We start from the raw sequence: 16,782 nt of genomic DNA on the forward strand, positions 1-16,782 counted from the left end.
TGCTTGAGCCTGAGTACAGAGAAGTTAAGGCTGAAATAACCTTATAATGCGAAAACTGTATTTGCAGTAACAGCTAAGGAGAGAACACAAGAAATCCAACCTCACAATCCTCTAAAGCAAGACATAAACCCTCCAGGGTCCGACTGTTCAGGCAGTTTCACAGAAGAGAATGGAAAGGAACACTGTCARCTATTATTGATTATTAATTTATTATCATATTTTATTGTAGCACTCATGCTCTGTGGCAGATAAGCCATGTCAAGCAATTTATAGTTTTTTTGAACTAATGGGCTAAAGTGACAGTGGCTATTAGATAGTGTTCTGTTATAAAAGGAGCTGAGGCCCCATAAAAGGAATAAAATGGGATGAAAGGTGTCTCCACATATATTCATCTCATCTTCCACAGACTTTAACCACCCACTGACATCTGATTAATAGCTCATTTTAGGGGCAGGGTGAATTTCTGGGAGGAAAGTAAAAACTGTATTAAACTGGAAAGACCAGGCAGAAACAACAGAGCTTCTCCTTTTTTCAAGAGCAGATGAAAGAAAATATATATATACACATATATATATATGTATTTATGCATCAATACAGTCAGATATTTATGTATCAATGCAGTCATTAAGCATTGACCTTAACTACTTTCGTACTGACAATCTACAGTTATATGAGCAGTAATCTGGGAAATCTTGAGCTTTCCATTAAAAATTCACTAACTTCCATGAAATCTTCAGGGCCAGATTAAAAAGATTAAATGCTTTTCCTTTGCACTTGCATGCTTGGGCAAAACCATTTCAGGTACATTTCATCTCACTTAGATACCTAAGCTAACACTATTCAGGCTCATTGAGCCATCAAATTCCATCAGCTGTGTGCATTCAGAGGCGATTCTGGCAGACTTTTTTCTTTTTTTCTTCTTCTTTTTTTTATTTTTTTAAATCAGTTCTGAAGCTGAAGAAACTTTCTTCTCTATTTCCCACTCAGAAACATCCATCCATTAAAGGCCATTAAGCCCTCTTGTTTGCAGGTGTTACAGTGGGAGATGAAATCTCCTATAGAGTTGTTGCCAGAACAACAGGTCTGAATTCAGCATCTGGGTGGAACAGCACTTGCAATAATATTCATAGTGGGTCTTGCTTCTGTGTTTTTCACCCACTCATTCAGGAGTGGTCCTGGTCAACCTCCACACAGAACCCACCACTGCCCTTGTTCCTCATCCTCCCTTTAATGTAGTGAGCGGCTGCAAAGATGACACCTTCCCACAGAAGTCCCTATCCAAACATCTTCAGCCCTGCTGTTCATGTCTTTGTGTTCATGACTAAATGAAACCGCTGTTCATCTTCCTTGATGGTGTCTTAGTTCTATGTTGCTCACATCATTATACCATATGTGCAATATGGATGTGTTGTTCTTAGTGTAGCTGTTAAACCCCATATGCTTCAGTCTGTGGGAAAGAAAATGCTATATACACTATCAACAGGCTATTTTTTTGTGTAAGCTTGTCTTTAACATATTAAAATGATTTTTTTCCTGTGGGATTTAATATGCATCTTCCTTGACTTATTCAAAATGTGAAATCAATTGTGAAACTACGTTTGAAATCTTTTCTTTTTCTTTGTGCATGTGTTCCCCTATAAATCAGGGGTACTCTGTGCCACAGTGATTTGAAAGTTTCACATAAATAACAAGCCAGACACATGAGGAAATGAACAGAAGGACATGGCCTGTACACTCAGTGCTCATTCAGAACTCCACATTCAGTGTGTTGTCCGATACTTTAAGGTACTATTCATACATACCTTCCCTCTGAAGGTTATCCTGCTATTTTATATTGTGGATTTTGGTAGAATAAAGTATCAGATGACATAGGTTATTTCTGCAGTTCTTTACCTCCAGGATTTAAGTCTATTTCCTCTTGTCCTATAATCAAGCACCATGTAACACCAAGATAAACTGACACCTTTGCCCTAGAAAGAATATAAGCAGGGAGCATATATTATAGTAGCAAACTGTTAATACACACTATAAGTGAGCTGTCCTCTATCCAGCTATTATTAATGAATTTAAATAAAACTACTGCTATATACATTAAAATAATTTAAATGAGTGAGGCCCTTAAATAGCAGAAGTTTAGGACACTCAGCTATCAGTCAGGATGAGATCGTTCCTGCAGATTTGACAGCAACATCCTGGTTCCACTCTGTCTGGAATAGCTGGTTTCCCTGTATGCCTTGGAAGTACCCAAGTAAAATGTACATTGTTTAAATGATATTGAAAAGAGCATTTGGGAATTTAAACTGTGACAACTATTTTCTCAGTAAAACCACATGGCATTTACTTTGCAAGATGGTTTTTGCTTTATACATTAGAGAACTATAGTACTATAAAACATTATTTCAATGACCACAGGTAGATTTTTTTTAAAGTGCCTGCTAGCTGGTCAGAGATATTGATACCCAAAGTTACCTTCAGAACATCTGTGTTTTAATCTACTTTCTTAATGAAGAGATGGGGGACAAGGTTTTGTTTGTTTTCAAGAGTTCCTCAACTATCTAAAGACAATTAAATATTCACAACCATTCAAAAAAAGCCAATAAGAGAGGCAATTAGCTGAAGTTTTGCATTGTAAATGCTATTATGATACAAACAGAACAGAAACCATCACTTCTTTTAACACTTCAGATCATTTCAGAAAACAGGGGGTCAGTGCAATGAATTTTAGGATCCATATCCAGCCCTATGCTGAGGAGCATGTACTTAAGCTCAGAACAGCAGACCCAACTCCAATATGACTGATGATGAAGATGAAGGATGGTGAAATGCTCATCTAACAAGAAACACGCAGACTGCTTAGGCATATGTGGAAAGCAAAATCAGCCAACCATGTCTGGCCATCATTTTCCTCTGCATAACMTAGTGGAGATATTGAAAACCAAATGGAAAGTAACAGTCAATCAAAAATTGATTCACCGGTGAAATTGATGTCTGGTAAATAGAAGAGCATCRCGTAGCATTTAACTGGCCGCAATTAAATCAAAGCACATTTGCTGGTATGATTATGGCTCAAGTCAGCCAGGATAGTTCAGAAGTTAGCACAGGCCAGATATTTGTACATATTTGTAGATATTTTAGATATTTGTGCTCTCAGTAGATATTTGGAGATGGCAACAGGTCCTGGCATTGTTTAGTTTATGAAATCAAAGTTAAACTCTGTTTGCTTTCATTTACCTGTGAGCCTCCTGGGAAGCCTGATACATACCACTGAGAAGAGGAGGTGGTCTATACTACAGAAGAGGAGACAGTCCAWGACGTGCATGTGTAAGTGTCTGCATAAATTCATCTGCCAGCCCCAAGAAGGGGAGGAAAGGAAGAGGAACAAGGTGGCATCAMTGCCCTGGAAGACCACCCCTGAACAAGCACCATGGGCAGTGTTTGCACAGTGAAGTCGTGGCACTAGCAGTGTGGACCCACAGTTCAGTGGGTCCACCCAGCTCTCATATCCCCTCTTCAGCCAATGCTCAGCCTGAGCACTCTGCAGGGAAGGAATAAAGAGATAAAAGAGCAGCCATTTAAATGAGTTGAATAGCACTAACTCATTCAAATGAATTGAATAGGGTGATAAAGCACCTTTTTTGACTAGCATCATAACACCTTTTTCTTTTGTAATTCCATTCAGCTTAATCCAACTAACTGATTTTTTGTTGGGTTTGGAATTTTTGTTTTCTTACTTTTCAAATCACTCCAAATACTGTAAAGATATTTTGATCGTTTTTTGTTTTTTACATCAGCTAATGGTGCAGCACACTCTGAGATTCTTGGGTATTTAACAAACTGCAAAACCAGTGAATCATCACAGCAAGAGCAGTACATTGTCAAAGCAAGTCCACTCTAGCTGATCGACTCTGAGATCATAGCTCTTCAGTTAATGAAACCTCTGCTCTCTTTGGAWTATGGGGCCAGATGGAGTCCACACAAGCCCACCCTTGACAGCGACTCTGGCACAAATTCTGAAATCTTATTGCATATTAGGTAATTCTCCAATTCAAAAGAAGGAAYTTGAACCTTCAGTTTAAAAGATGCAAATCCGTCCGCTAATTTTTCTAAAATACCAGACTTTGAAATAGGTCTCTCAATCTAGCCTCTCAGGTCAAAGATCTTAGTGTTATGGGAACAGTGACAGAATGAGCAAGTGAGAATATACACACATGCATGCGCACATTCTTTACAAAGTAAATTAATAGAGGAAGGCACTGCAAGCTGTATAATAATATAATGCATTAAAATGCACTCCTAATGCTTTATTTGTTGTGTGTCTGAGTAGAAACAGCATATGCAAATTGATTCTAAGTGCGCAATGTAATTCCCATGTATATGAGCTGTGCAAATGGGAATTCAAGTTTGTTATGAGCACTGACTGAGACACGATCTTTGCTTGTTTCGTTTTTTTTTTTTCCAAGTCTGAGTCATCAGTCTCACTGCCTGATAATGAATTTGAATGTGAGTCTGTATAATACTTTCTCATTCTCCATCACATACCCTCCTGTCATCATGTCATTTCTAKGGAAATACAGCTCGAATCACATGTCTCAGTGATGGGGCGAGAGATTGCTTTTTCTGGAGGAGGAGGAAATATTTGTCTCCCTAATAACTTAAAAATTGATGCTTTTGAGAACTGCTTGCATGACACCTTCACCAAGCTCGGGAGCATTGTACCACCCTGGAGAGCTTCACCTTTGCTGCAGAGTTTCACCTTCACGGCCACCGAGAGCCTGCCCATCCGACTCACACAGCCCCGGGGCCACAACACGAGGGAGCAAAGTGGCACCACATGAAATGTGGCCATGAAAAACAAATGCAAGATGAATCACCCATTTGCCGAAGCCAGTGTTGCCCTTCACTGCAGTTTTCAGCATACTTAAAATTTATGGTTGCTTGGTGTAGACTCTACCCTTGCCTTCCCATTATTTTATTTTTTCTCTTACACATTCTTTCAAGTGGCATTACAAACTTATGAGCTTAAAAACAATGTATATTCTGGAGTCAATTGTGGCACATATTTGCTACTAGAAAAAAAATATTGCAGGTAGTATGACAGCTCTRTGTAAAAACTGCCTGTTCCTTGGAATAGCTCTGAGCCTGCTGGAAGGAGAGAAAGGTGATCAAGTAATAGCTCCAGGAAGCATTTCCCAAGTCTTTGAAGACCTAGGTTTGAGAAACCTGCGGAAAGACAATAAAAATTTCATGGATAGAACTGGCAAGTGGAGCTCTAGTGCTAATGTGACCACACTGGCCACCAAGGAGTGATGTGCAGAGGTGGTCTGAGCTACCTGAGCTCCTCAGCACTCACTGGGAGAGTTCAGTACTTCAGAAGGTGCTTCTCTACAAAGCCTCTGCTGAGTGCAGAGCAGCCTTGAGCTAGCAAGCAGGGAAGGCCACAGCCTGCTTTGGAGTTCAGGCACTTCATCTCACACCAGGTCCAGAAGCTGATGGCCTCTCTTGAGGTCTCCTTCGGTATTCTGTTGAATTTTATACAGCCAGCTGGAGCAYTCATCTAGACAGTGAAAGGTCTAGGCTTCAGAATTCTTCAGCAAGTAGTAAAGCTGCTTTTATCTGATCCTTAGGCTATCACTTTGACACCCTCTGCTCTGCCTCCTGAGGCTACTCTAGATGAAATCAAAGCCTCTGGGTTACAGGACAGCCTAGTTTCTTGTGCCTCCCTCTGAATTATTTGCATAATGTAACATGCATGAACAATTTGGGCACAAAGGGAAGGACCAAAGTCTATTTTTTTTTGTTCCTTTTGTTGTTGTTATGTTGTTGTTGTTGTTTTCTTTCTTTCTTTTCACTGTCCTAACCACTGGCACAGACAGTAAAGTACCCTCTTATCTCTTCTTTTTTTAGCCCCATGACTTCTCCATTTTTGAGTGCAGGCCAGGATCAGGACATGAGATAGGAGATATTCCTTAAGGAAGGGATAAAGTGGTCAGAAAGATGAATGGAGGAGGAATAAGATCAGAGAAATTCCAGGGGCAGAAGCTAAGAAGGGAACAGGAGCAAGAGGAATCTTGAGGAGGACACATTGGAGGCACGTTTCAGATGACATCCTAAAGGGAAGTATATCAGCTCTGAAGAATAGATGATCTYAGACAGAAGGGAGAAATACGGAGAATTATCACTAGATATAGGGGCCAACAGTTTAATAAGCCAGACAGAAGGAAGAAGAACCAAAGGGAATGGAGGTGGTAGAGCACAAAGTGCTTGCTAATTAATGCCTTTTTCCAGCTACTTTTGCTTTCTAATAAGTTGTTGGAACACACTGGCAAAAGTGTATGTCTCCATCGCCCTCTAGTGCCAGGTCCACTTAGAAAATGTGTGACACACGAGTTCTTTGACCAGAGCGGTGGTGCGCAAGAGTGGTGCTCTGAAGAGCCTAGGTGTCTTACTAACCTGTACAAGGCAATCAAAAGAGGAAGATCTGTTTTTTGTTTGGCGGGGGGAGTGACCCTAGCATTAAAAATAAATGTAGTGAATTACATCAGAAAGTCTAGTACAAATGAGACACACACGCACAAAATCACACAGAACAGTTAAGCTTGGAAGGGCYCTCTAGRGATCATCAAGTCCAACCCCCTGCTCCAGCAGGGACACCCAGAGCACGGGGCACAGGGCGGCATCCAGGCGGGTTTGGAAGATCTCCAGAGAAGGARACTCCACAGCCTCCCTGGGCAGCCTGYTCCAGGGCTCTGGCACCCCCACAGTGAAGTTCTTCCTCAGGTGGAGATGGAACTGCCTGTGTTTCMRCTTGTACCCATTACCTCTTGTCCTGTTACCAGCCACCACCTAGAAGAGTTTGGCCCCATCGTCCCTGCATTCTCTCCTCAGGTGTTTATACATATTGATCAGATCCACTCTCAGTCTTCTCTAGGCTAAATAGGCCCAGCTTGCTTAGTCTTTCCTCATAAGACAGATGCTCCAGTCCCTTAATCATCTTTGTCACTCTCTGCTGTACCCTCTCGAGAAGCTCCACATCCCTCTTRTMCTGGGGAGCCCAGAACTGTCCCCAATACTCCAGCTGCGGCCTCACCAGAGCTGAGTAGAGGGGCAGAATCACCTCCCTTGACCTGCTGGCAACACTCCTCCTGATGKAGCCAGGAGCCCATTGGCCTTCTTGGCCACGAGGGCACTGCTGCCTCATGGTTAACTTGGTGTCAACCAGGACTCMCAGGTCTCTCTCCATGGATGGAGCTGCTCTCTAGCAGGTCRAYCCCTAATCTGTACTGATGCCTGAGGTTATTCCAACCCCAGTAAAGAACCCTGCCCTTGTCCTTGTTGAACCTCATGAGATTCCTCTCTGCCCAACTCTCCAGCCTGTCCAGGTCCCTCTGGATGGCAGCACAGCCCTCCGGAGTGTCGGCCACTCCACCCAGCTTGGTGTCATCTGCAAACTTGCTCAGGGTGCACTCTGTGCCCTCGCCCAGGTCATTGATGAACAAATTGAAGAGCACTGGGCCCAGTACTGACCCCTGGGGGACACCACTGGCCACAGGCCTCCAACTGGACTGGCCCTATTCATCACCATCCACTGAGCTCTGCCATCCCGTCAGTTCTCAATCCACCTCACTGCCCACTTGTCTAGTGCAGAATTCTGGAGCTTTCCTATGATGATGTTATGGGACAACTAAGTGTAAAGAGCCATGCACAGTACTAGTTATGGAAATTGTCTATCTTTCTTGACTTTGCATTTGGGAATATTAATGCTATTTTAACATCTTTTGAATAGACAATGAATGAGATTAATGAAAGATGTCCAAATTATAAATAAATGAATAAACAAAGAGGGATTTTTTTAATMTGACGTGCAAGTCTGTCAGAACTTCTTGGCTGACCGAAGAAAAAAAAAGTGGGATCTAGAAACTGGGAATATGTACGTTTATAAATCATGTTTAGGTATTTCAGGTGGTGATGTGGAGTCTGTAAGGAAGGGTCTCTGTATCCAGGATTTATTTCAACAGGTACAAGTTCCTGGTATTCAATCTAAAACTAAAATGTTGTTTAGTCTAACCGGGTCAAACATCCTCTAAAGTGTAACAATGCTTAAAATGCCTTTAAAAATTATAGTACAACCTGTTCCCTGAAAGTGCCTTCTCTCACCTAGCTGTTATACTATGATTGCTTAACCCACTGCAGGGTTCTCCTACTTCTTCCCTGAATCTGCTTAAATTCAGAAGTCCCTGGCCTCTGAGAAAGTTGAATAACAGTTCCTGCCAGTCTCTTGTCCCTGATCCCATCCTTGGAACTGTTACTTAACACTGGACATCAAGTTTTCTATTCAGGTTTCTGCATTGGAGGGATTCATCTGGAAATCTAGATGCCTCTGTGACCATGCTACAGTACAAAAGGCAATTTTCATTGGAGATGTTTGCAGCAAAGATGCAGGGCTTAACAAATACCCGTTTCCAAACAGGGCTCCTATATTGGAGTTGCACCTCCTATATTCACAATAGGACTTAAAACATTAGTAGCTCAGGCCCCAACAGATATTTCTAACCCTCCTGGTTGGTYCCATATCTTAGTGTTTGCCATTATAAGTTGTGAAAAGAAAGCACCATGACTGGGAAGCTATGGGACATATCTAGAGTCCAAGACTACAAGTTTTACTTCCCTACTCATACTTTGCAGATTAGTCCTGGCAGATCAGTTACTCCTGATCCCTATGACTCTCCTGAGATGTGGATAAGCCCTATAGCCAAAAATCCAAGCAGGAGAAAAAAAAAAAAATCCTTCCCTCCTTGTAAAGCAGGACAACGGATGTAAAAACACACTGCTAATGTAAACTTAGTACTCCTTTTGAACAAGAACTAACATGCTTTTTAGATATATTAAAAATTAGTTAAACCTCTCATATTATCAAACAGGAAAAAATATTTTTAGAGATGTGCTCTGAATTTAAAAGATAGACAGGACTTGATGCACTCTTTTAAAAAATGTGCATGGCCCCAGTGTGTGTTTTATAAAACTATGTGTAAGACTTTATAGAGCCTGAACTGGCCATGCACACTTTATTAAGTATGTGGAAACAGCTGTTCACAATTAAGGTCTTTATTCTTCAAATACCTACTACTGGGCATAGAGCTGACTGCCATATGTAATCCAAGTCAGTGATCTATATCTCCATATAGACTTACTCCACAGTATTCTTAAACTGCTTTTCCTTATAATAATGTTAGCTTTCCTGTATAGTTAAAAAAAAAATTAAAAAAAATTAAAAAAAAGCCTAATTCTCCTCTCCTCAGCAATATGAATCAAGACAATGGAGCTATGCTGGTGAAAGCACATTTAAAATAGAACAATAGTCAAATCCCTAGAGTACATTTTAATTTTTGCAAGTCAAATATCTAAAAACATCAACAAACACCTGCCAAACTGCTACCAGTAAAAAGGTCAGTCTTYCAGAGAGCAGCAGAACTTCGCTTGGAGATAGATATCATTTCCACAGGAAGAAGGAACTGTGTGTCACCACTGTTATGCATAAACCATGGGAACAGATAGCAGTAGACTGGTTAGAAAGCTGCTCTCCTTGACTCTTCTTGAACCTTTTCCTTTGGCATTATTAAAATATGCAGGAATGGAATATTCTGTTACTTCTGCAGAACAAGATACGCAAAGGAAATGGTTTGGCAAGCTTCTTTCCCTGTGTAAAGGGCTTTCTTAGTTCCCAGTAGCCCTGGCCAACAAAATTAAAACTCTTTAAACAACACTCAAGTTGGTCTTTCCTTAGGATGCATATAAATGTTCCTAGGTTCAGCAAGGTACTTCCTTTCTTTTAAATCCCTTTTTGTCCAAATGTCAAGTAGTTACTAAGGGGCAATGTTTTCCAACAGCCCTTTAGTACACAGCTCAGGAAAGCAACTGCTTATGTGTTTGGGAGCACAGGCATTTGAGGCCTGGTAGAGGAAGATATTTAAACAGGTGCTCTTTTTCAACAAGCAACTATTTCACATGGAGACGAAACYAGAGCGAAAACCCGAGTCCCCAGCCTACAGCAGGCACACATACTAATGCCAGCGGTGGTGAGCAAAAGTTCAGTCACATGTAGACTTGTTAAATGTGTCAAGCCCCTAGACAGCAGCGATACAGGCCGCCAGAAAAGCCGGTTTTGTGGCATGCCTTCCTTTGTGCTGACGTGCGATAGGCCCCGCATGCCACTTGCTTTCAGAGCTTAATCTCACGGTGACAGCAAACACCCCACAGTGCAAAGTCAGTTCCCAGGCGTACTCACTCCTKTGTCTCCACTGGGTTTTTGCAAGGGCAAAGACATTAAGGATAGCCCCAGGAAAGAGCATTTTGAATTGCCCATTGCAGCCTGAGCGTTTTGGTGTAAGAATGAACGTTCCTGAAATGATGCTGAGCCCAGTTGTGTGGAAATCCGGAGTAGACAAGGTATCTAGTGGGCGTCTGACTACCATAATATATCACAAGTACTTAAATATCACTTGAATATGTGGTAACAGTTTAACAGGTAACAGCTTAATGGGTTATAGTTTAATACTAGCCACTTGTTAAGCAGCACAGATAAGGATACTAGGAGGAAAATMTGGGCACAGAGATCAAGCAAATCAGATGTTTACCCAACTCATAGAATTTAGCCATAGTAATTAAGTAACTACATTTTATCTCATGTTCATTATATTAATTTCCCTTATTTATGAAACTGTTTTGTAATGGTCAGAATAATACCTCTTTCTTTTCTCCAGTAGGYTGAAGTCATGTGAACACTGGTGTTTCTTTGAAAGCCAAGAGGAAATTGCAGATTAGTTTGAAGGTTCTTGGAAAAGCAACACAAATCTTCATTAGGGCAGTAATGAGCATTAATGCTCTGTAACTAAAATGGTCTGTTACCTCTTCTTGTTAGAAACAGGATGATAGATGGAAACCATTTCCTCTCTCTGATTACCATTGCAATTCTAATGAGTTTGGTGAATAAATACATGATTGAACTGATCATGCAAAAAAACAAGAGCATAAGGCAGCGATTTGATCATATAACCACCTTTTTTTTTTTCTCCTCCTTCCTTTGGGAACAAATCCGTTTAACTTTAATGGCTGATGACATGGATGTTATACAATGACAAAAGCCTTCAAATGTCTTTCTGTAAATTTTGGAGGGAAATTTTTGTTGTTTTCTCTCAAATATTAAGATGTTCTGATGATAACGAATAACCTCCTTTTCCATGTCTTTGTTATTTCTCTCATTTTTCTTATTTTTTACCATCCTCTTGATTTTACTTCAGAATAGATTTCTGGTTGCACATTTTCAATATTACAGTTAGTGTACTAAAGCTGGTACTGTGCTCCAYAGGATCCAAAATATTATGATAAAATGCTCAGTGCTGAAAATGGCTTAAGAAAATTACGGAGTTTTGACACATGACACTAGCCTTCAAATTATTGTTCCCTTATAAAAACTTTTTTTTTTTAATAGTAGCCTGGAGAAATTTGAGTTGTGAGTGTTGAGTATGAATGCTTAGAAAAAGGGTTATGTCTTTATATATTTTCAAGAAAAAAAAAAGCTACTAATATTTTTCAATTGTCTCATTTTCAAAAATGAGACAATTAAAAACTCAGGAAGTCGAAAGTAAATTTTTACCAGAAAAATCAAAGCTTTAAGACATTAAATTATATCATAAAGGCACTAAATGATAATGCTACTATTCTGCTGTACATTGCAATAAACATACAATTATGATAAAAGATTTTTAACATTTATAGTCCTTTTATAGTTAGACTCACATTTAAAATATGTTTATTTTGCAATRTAATTTCATTATCATAATATTATAAATAATGCATAAGCTAGGTTGCCTCTTTTTAAAGGCAGAATATAAAAATGGAAAATTTTGTCCCCTTTTTATTTTTTTCTCTAAATATTTACTAATTGTTTTCTCCAAAATAGGAGAAACACAATAGGAACAATATACCTACTTGCTTCAACAAAGTGTTGTATTGATGTTCCTGTGTAAACACTGGGAAAGGCTGTGCATCCTAGTTCTCCTACAAAAAGCCATATTTATTAGTACCCGTTCACTCTAGTATTATGATTCCAGTCCCATCCAACCAAAGCAAATCACTGAAGGCCATGAATACTGACTCAGAGGCCAAATGAGAGGAAAGGATAACTTAAGTTTCATCACATTTAGAAAAACTGACTTGTCCTTGCTTCCATATCCCACCATCCTTTTATGCTTTGCTGATAATAACATACCCATGGTCTTGTTGAATGGGCCAAGACAATACAGTTCTTTGCTTTCAGCAAGATGAAAGATTTCTCGGTCTCATACCAGGACTGCCTGGGGTACCAATAGCAGGAATGCAGAGACTCCCTTTTCCAGCCAACATAATTCACCACATCCCCCTCGACCATCCTGAACATTTGGTTATCATGTCCTGGACCATCCCTTTAGGGCTGCAGTCTTGCGCCTTGAGAACCACTGATGAGAATCACACATTGAAGAAACCTGGCAATTTATCCCATGTGTGTGCACAGTTTAAGAATCTTAGATTTTTTTTTACTTCAGAAGAGTCATCTGACCTTGATAAAATTCARCCAATAAATACACCTGATACAGAATGTTTTACAGAAACATCTATATGTCAGTAAATGTTGGTTTTACCATGGAAAATCATATCTATACAGATAGCCACTATTGTGAGGCTAATTCTCAAAACAATCAAGGAAAAAGTGATCCAAGTCAGACTAATTTGGCCCTTCACATATGGCCACTAGTTTGGGGAAGAGCCCAGGATAACATTAATTGTGTCTTTAGGCTACACATTCCTCAGCTGATGCAAATGAAAAAGTACAGATGTCATTTGGCCAATGGACAAGTCCTATATTTTTTTTTTACTGATGCCACAGAAACGCTGATCATGAACAAAGTGGCTAATAAAAAAGCATACAATATAAAAGCTCTCAAGTTTAAACAATTCRCTGTTTCACACCAGAATATTCATGCATATAAGGAATACAGTAATGGTCAAATTTAATTTTCTCTGTATAACTCTTGCAACAGAGAAGTTGTCATGCTTTGGCTATGAATTTCTCTATAAAAATGGCACCTATTAATATGAATTTTATATCATATTAAAGTACAAGAAACTCATAAAGAATAATACCATGCAATACAATTTTCCTTTGTATTGCGTCTTTCCTGTAAACTATGTCCCCAAATCATTTGCAGAATGAAATCATGCTATTTAATTTTATGATCTACATTATTCGTTTATATTACTATCAGGCCACGTACCTGGGGCTCTGTATAGACTTAGTCCAAATGGACCATACAGTCACTTTGTCTAGTCTCAACAGACCATGCAGACACCAGGCAGGACAGCCTGAGTGCTCAAGAAAACCCTCTTTGCCCTTTATGCTTCCCCTCTCTCCCTGCCAAATCCAGCCAGGAATTAGTCACAGCTGCCTTTCTTCAGTTCTTTTGAGCCCATCTCAAGCACTGCTTCCAAAAGGGAGAACAGAAATCAAACATGGGTACTGCAACCTATTTAAATTCTCTCTTTTAAGAAGAGAGTTGTGGAAAAAAAGGCTGATCATTGAAATCTCTCTGCTGCTGGGRACATGAGGATACATGCTTGGTCTTCAGAGTATTTTGGAAAGTGCTCTGTTGCTCTGCTATGGCTGATCAAAAATGTCCTACCATGGTTCCTATGTAGAGGCTCTTAACATGTATACATGGAGCTTAGGGACACTCCTCCTCTGTCCTATCTCTCAGCTCACTTGCACAGAAGTCAAAAGAACAAATTCCTACTGCTCCGAATGGCAATAAGCACCATGAGCAATCTTAAAAGTGCTTTCACTTGGCTAGTTGACCTAGTGGCCTACCCTCCTGCTTCTTGGAGACCCCTTTTTCTCCTACCTTCATTCTGCAGACAGCTGGATGAATTATCCATTTCCTGCCCTAGCCCATCCTCCAGTGCTGCTGTGCACCACCATGCAGCTGCTGCCTTCACGCCGAATGCCACAGGCAAATTAGAGCAGGGTCCTTGGAGAGGGGCCATGTGGTCAGAGGGGGATCGGGCTGAGTGAGATGCAGCGCAGCGGGCAGCGGYGCAGCACGCACATGATTGCTCCGTGCTCACCATCTGATGAGGAGCAGCTGAGTTTGGCTTACGCCGTGGCATATCTGGGACCTTACAGTGCAGGAATGGCAAAGTGGGACCCAAGGGGATGTTCCATGAGGAGGGTGCTGAGATTTTGGGTTATCTTGGAGTGTGGGGCAGCCTAAATTCCATTGGGCTGCACTGATTCTTCCCTTTTTAAGTGATTGTACTTCAGAAGAGTGGTGCCTAAAACCTCTCTCTGCCAAGYAGAGAATACGCAGATGAGATGGTAGGGCCACAGCTGAAAAGTAGCCTCCTTACATAAAAAGCAATTAATTTTTGAAATATCCTGCAATCCTGAGCTATCACAGTCATGTGTTATCTAAATGCATGCTAATATTGGATATTACCAGACTCTGCCTCTTTGTTTTCTGCTCCTCATTTGCCCATCACCTGGAAGCATTTAGCAAAAATTTTGCAGCCATGTTTCTGTGTGATTCACAGGCAAAAAAAATAACCTTTCTTTCTTTTATTTTTTACATTTCTACATTTCTTTCTGGCTCACACCATCCTTCAGACTACAGGCTAGGACCTAGCTTCCCCTGGCAACATGCAGATCAGCTTGAAGCCCCTGCCACTGCTAACAAATATTCTAGTGACAGCACAGAGATCATTTCTCAGAAACTGCAGCTTGATTTAAATTCATTCACTGCAGCTCCTCATTTCAGCTGGTGTCCTGCTGTGCTTAATTGGTCCTCAGAAAGTACATCTTCCTTATATCTTGATTATTTTGAAAAGGAGGGGAGAGGGGATGAGAAAAGCAAAGAAGTGTGGGGGGCATCTGYGAGAAGTGGAAGAGCAGGAAGGAGTGCTAATATGCAAGTTTCACAGCAATATAGTGAGTTGTCTCAACATGCTCATCAGAGATGCTGTAAATCAGTTCCTCAAATGATCTAAAGAAATGCAGCTAAGAATCCAGGTGATTTCAGTTCTTATTGCAAGAAATAGATTTAAAATATTTTGGAATAATCTGTTCAGTAAAGACTATTTATACTAATATTATCTATACTAATAAATGAAACAATGTCATGGTATGTCACAAGCATATGAACTTGATTGTCCACACTGATAAACTGGAAGAATGGTCACTGGCACGATTTTGGCCCAAACAAGCTATAATTCATCCAAACAATTTGGTTAGAAAATAGTATATTTTTGGAATTTTTCAGACCTCGGGCCATTCACAGTAGATAGTTAGGATGCAGCCACATGTTTCGGAGTAAGGACATAGGTAAGCTACACGAGGACCTTATGGTCATAAAAGAGGCCTAATTTCAGTTGTAGACCTAAATTATGCAACTAGTGGGTTCCATCTTAAATCGGTTWTCTACTCCTTCTTAGGAGTAGAAATGTCCTTACTGCTCACCAAGTTCACAGACATCTCTCAGAACATCAATTTTACAGTCAAAATGTGTTTAAGTCTCCTCAGATTGAGGAGGAATTCAAATCCTACATTTTCCGGGGAAGAGCTGTAGCCAGGAGGCTGTTTTGAAAACAATGATCCAAAATTCTTTCAACAATGATGCTTCATAAAGGATGAGCCCTCTCCAGGCTAGTCCAGTGAAGGACTCCAGCCCTGGGTGAGTGGTGCTGCTGACCTGGCTCTCTGCTCAATATTCCCTCTGTTGGACTCTTCATCCAGACATGAAGCCAGGAAGAAGCTATTCAGTCTTTAGCCTTCAGTGGGGCTACTCATATTCTTTTAGATAAACAGATATATATGGAGTTGTCAGATTTTTCACCAAATTAAAGTCCGAAGTCCAGCTTGATGTCATTTTCCTATGTACAAGGCCCTGTATTGGTGCTGTATCTTCATTCTGTGGGGAAAATCACTGCTGTGATTAATTTAAAAATGTGTCCTCTCTAAACCATACTTCAATCGGGTTGTATTTTTGAATAATTAAGCTTTTAAAAGAAAGTCTAATGAGACTAATGGCTATCAAATTACTAGATTTTGAAAAACATTGATTTTCTCATTTGCACTCATACATGGCTGCTAAAATTAATTGATTTCATTTGCATATAGAGATTGCATTTGCTTTGACTTCAAGAATGTTGTTCTCTCCCGAGTTTCTCATCAAACTTTCAATATTCATTTTCATAAAAAGGCAAGTGATCCTTTAACTATGCTCATTTGCATAGGAACGGAGACATTATCCCTCATCTAAACAAGCACAATTTTAATTATCCTTTTTGTTTGAATATATTCTATCCCAGACTGCTTAGATATTTCAGCTGTGCTCATCACCATGGTATCTGAATACCTTACAAAATTATAACAGAAAAATCTAAGAGCAGATTATTTTAAACATTTTGCTTTCTCCCTTTCCTTAGAAAAAAAAAATGCTTTCCCTTCTCTCTCCTACCACATCAGCTAAGTCATTTTTTCCACCTTTTACTGATTTTCCTCTTTCTATCTCATAAGTTTTCTTTATCCAGCTCCTCCTCTAACTCTCCGATTGAATGGGAAGTCTGAGCTGTTTGAGTAGTTGGAAAAGGTTAAAGTGCCAAATGACTCGCCTTTCCCCTACTTTAAAAAGCAGCACTAAGAAAAACAGAAATTCTTTCCAAGGAGACCTATCACTAGCAGCAGAGAGAGAAAAATAT

This window comes from Nothoprocta perdicaria, unplaced genomic scaffold (genome assembly GCF_003342845.1).
Source record: "Nothoprocta perdicaria isolate Ctin4 unplaced genomic scaffold, notPer1 scaffold_19, whole genome shotgun sequence".
Classification (NCBI taxonomy): domain Eukaryota; kingdom Metazoa; phylum Chordata; class Aves; order Tinamiformes; family Tinamidae; genus Nothoprocta; species Nothoprocta perdicaria.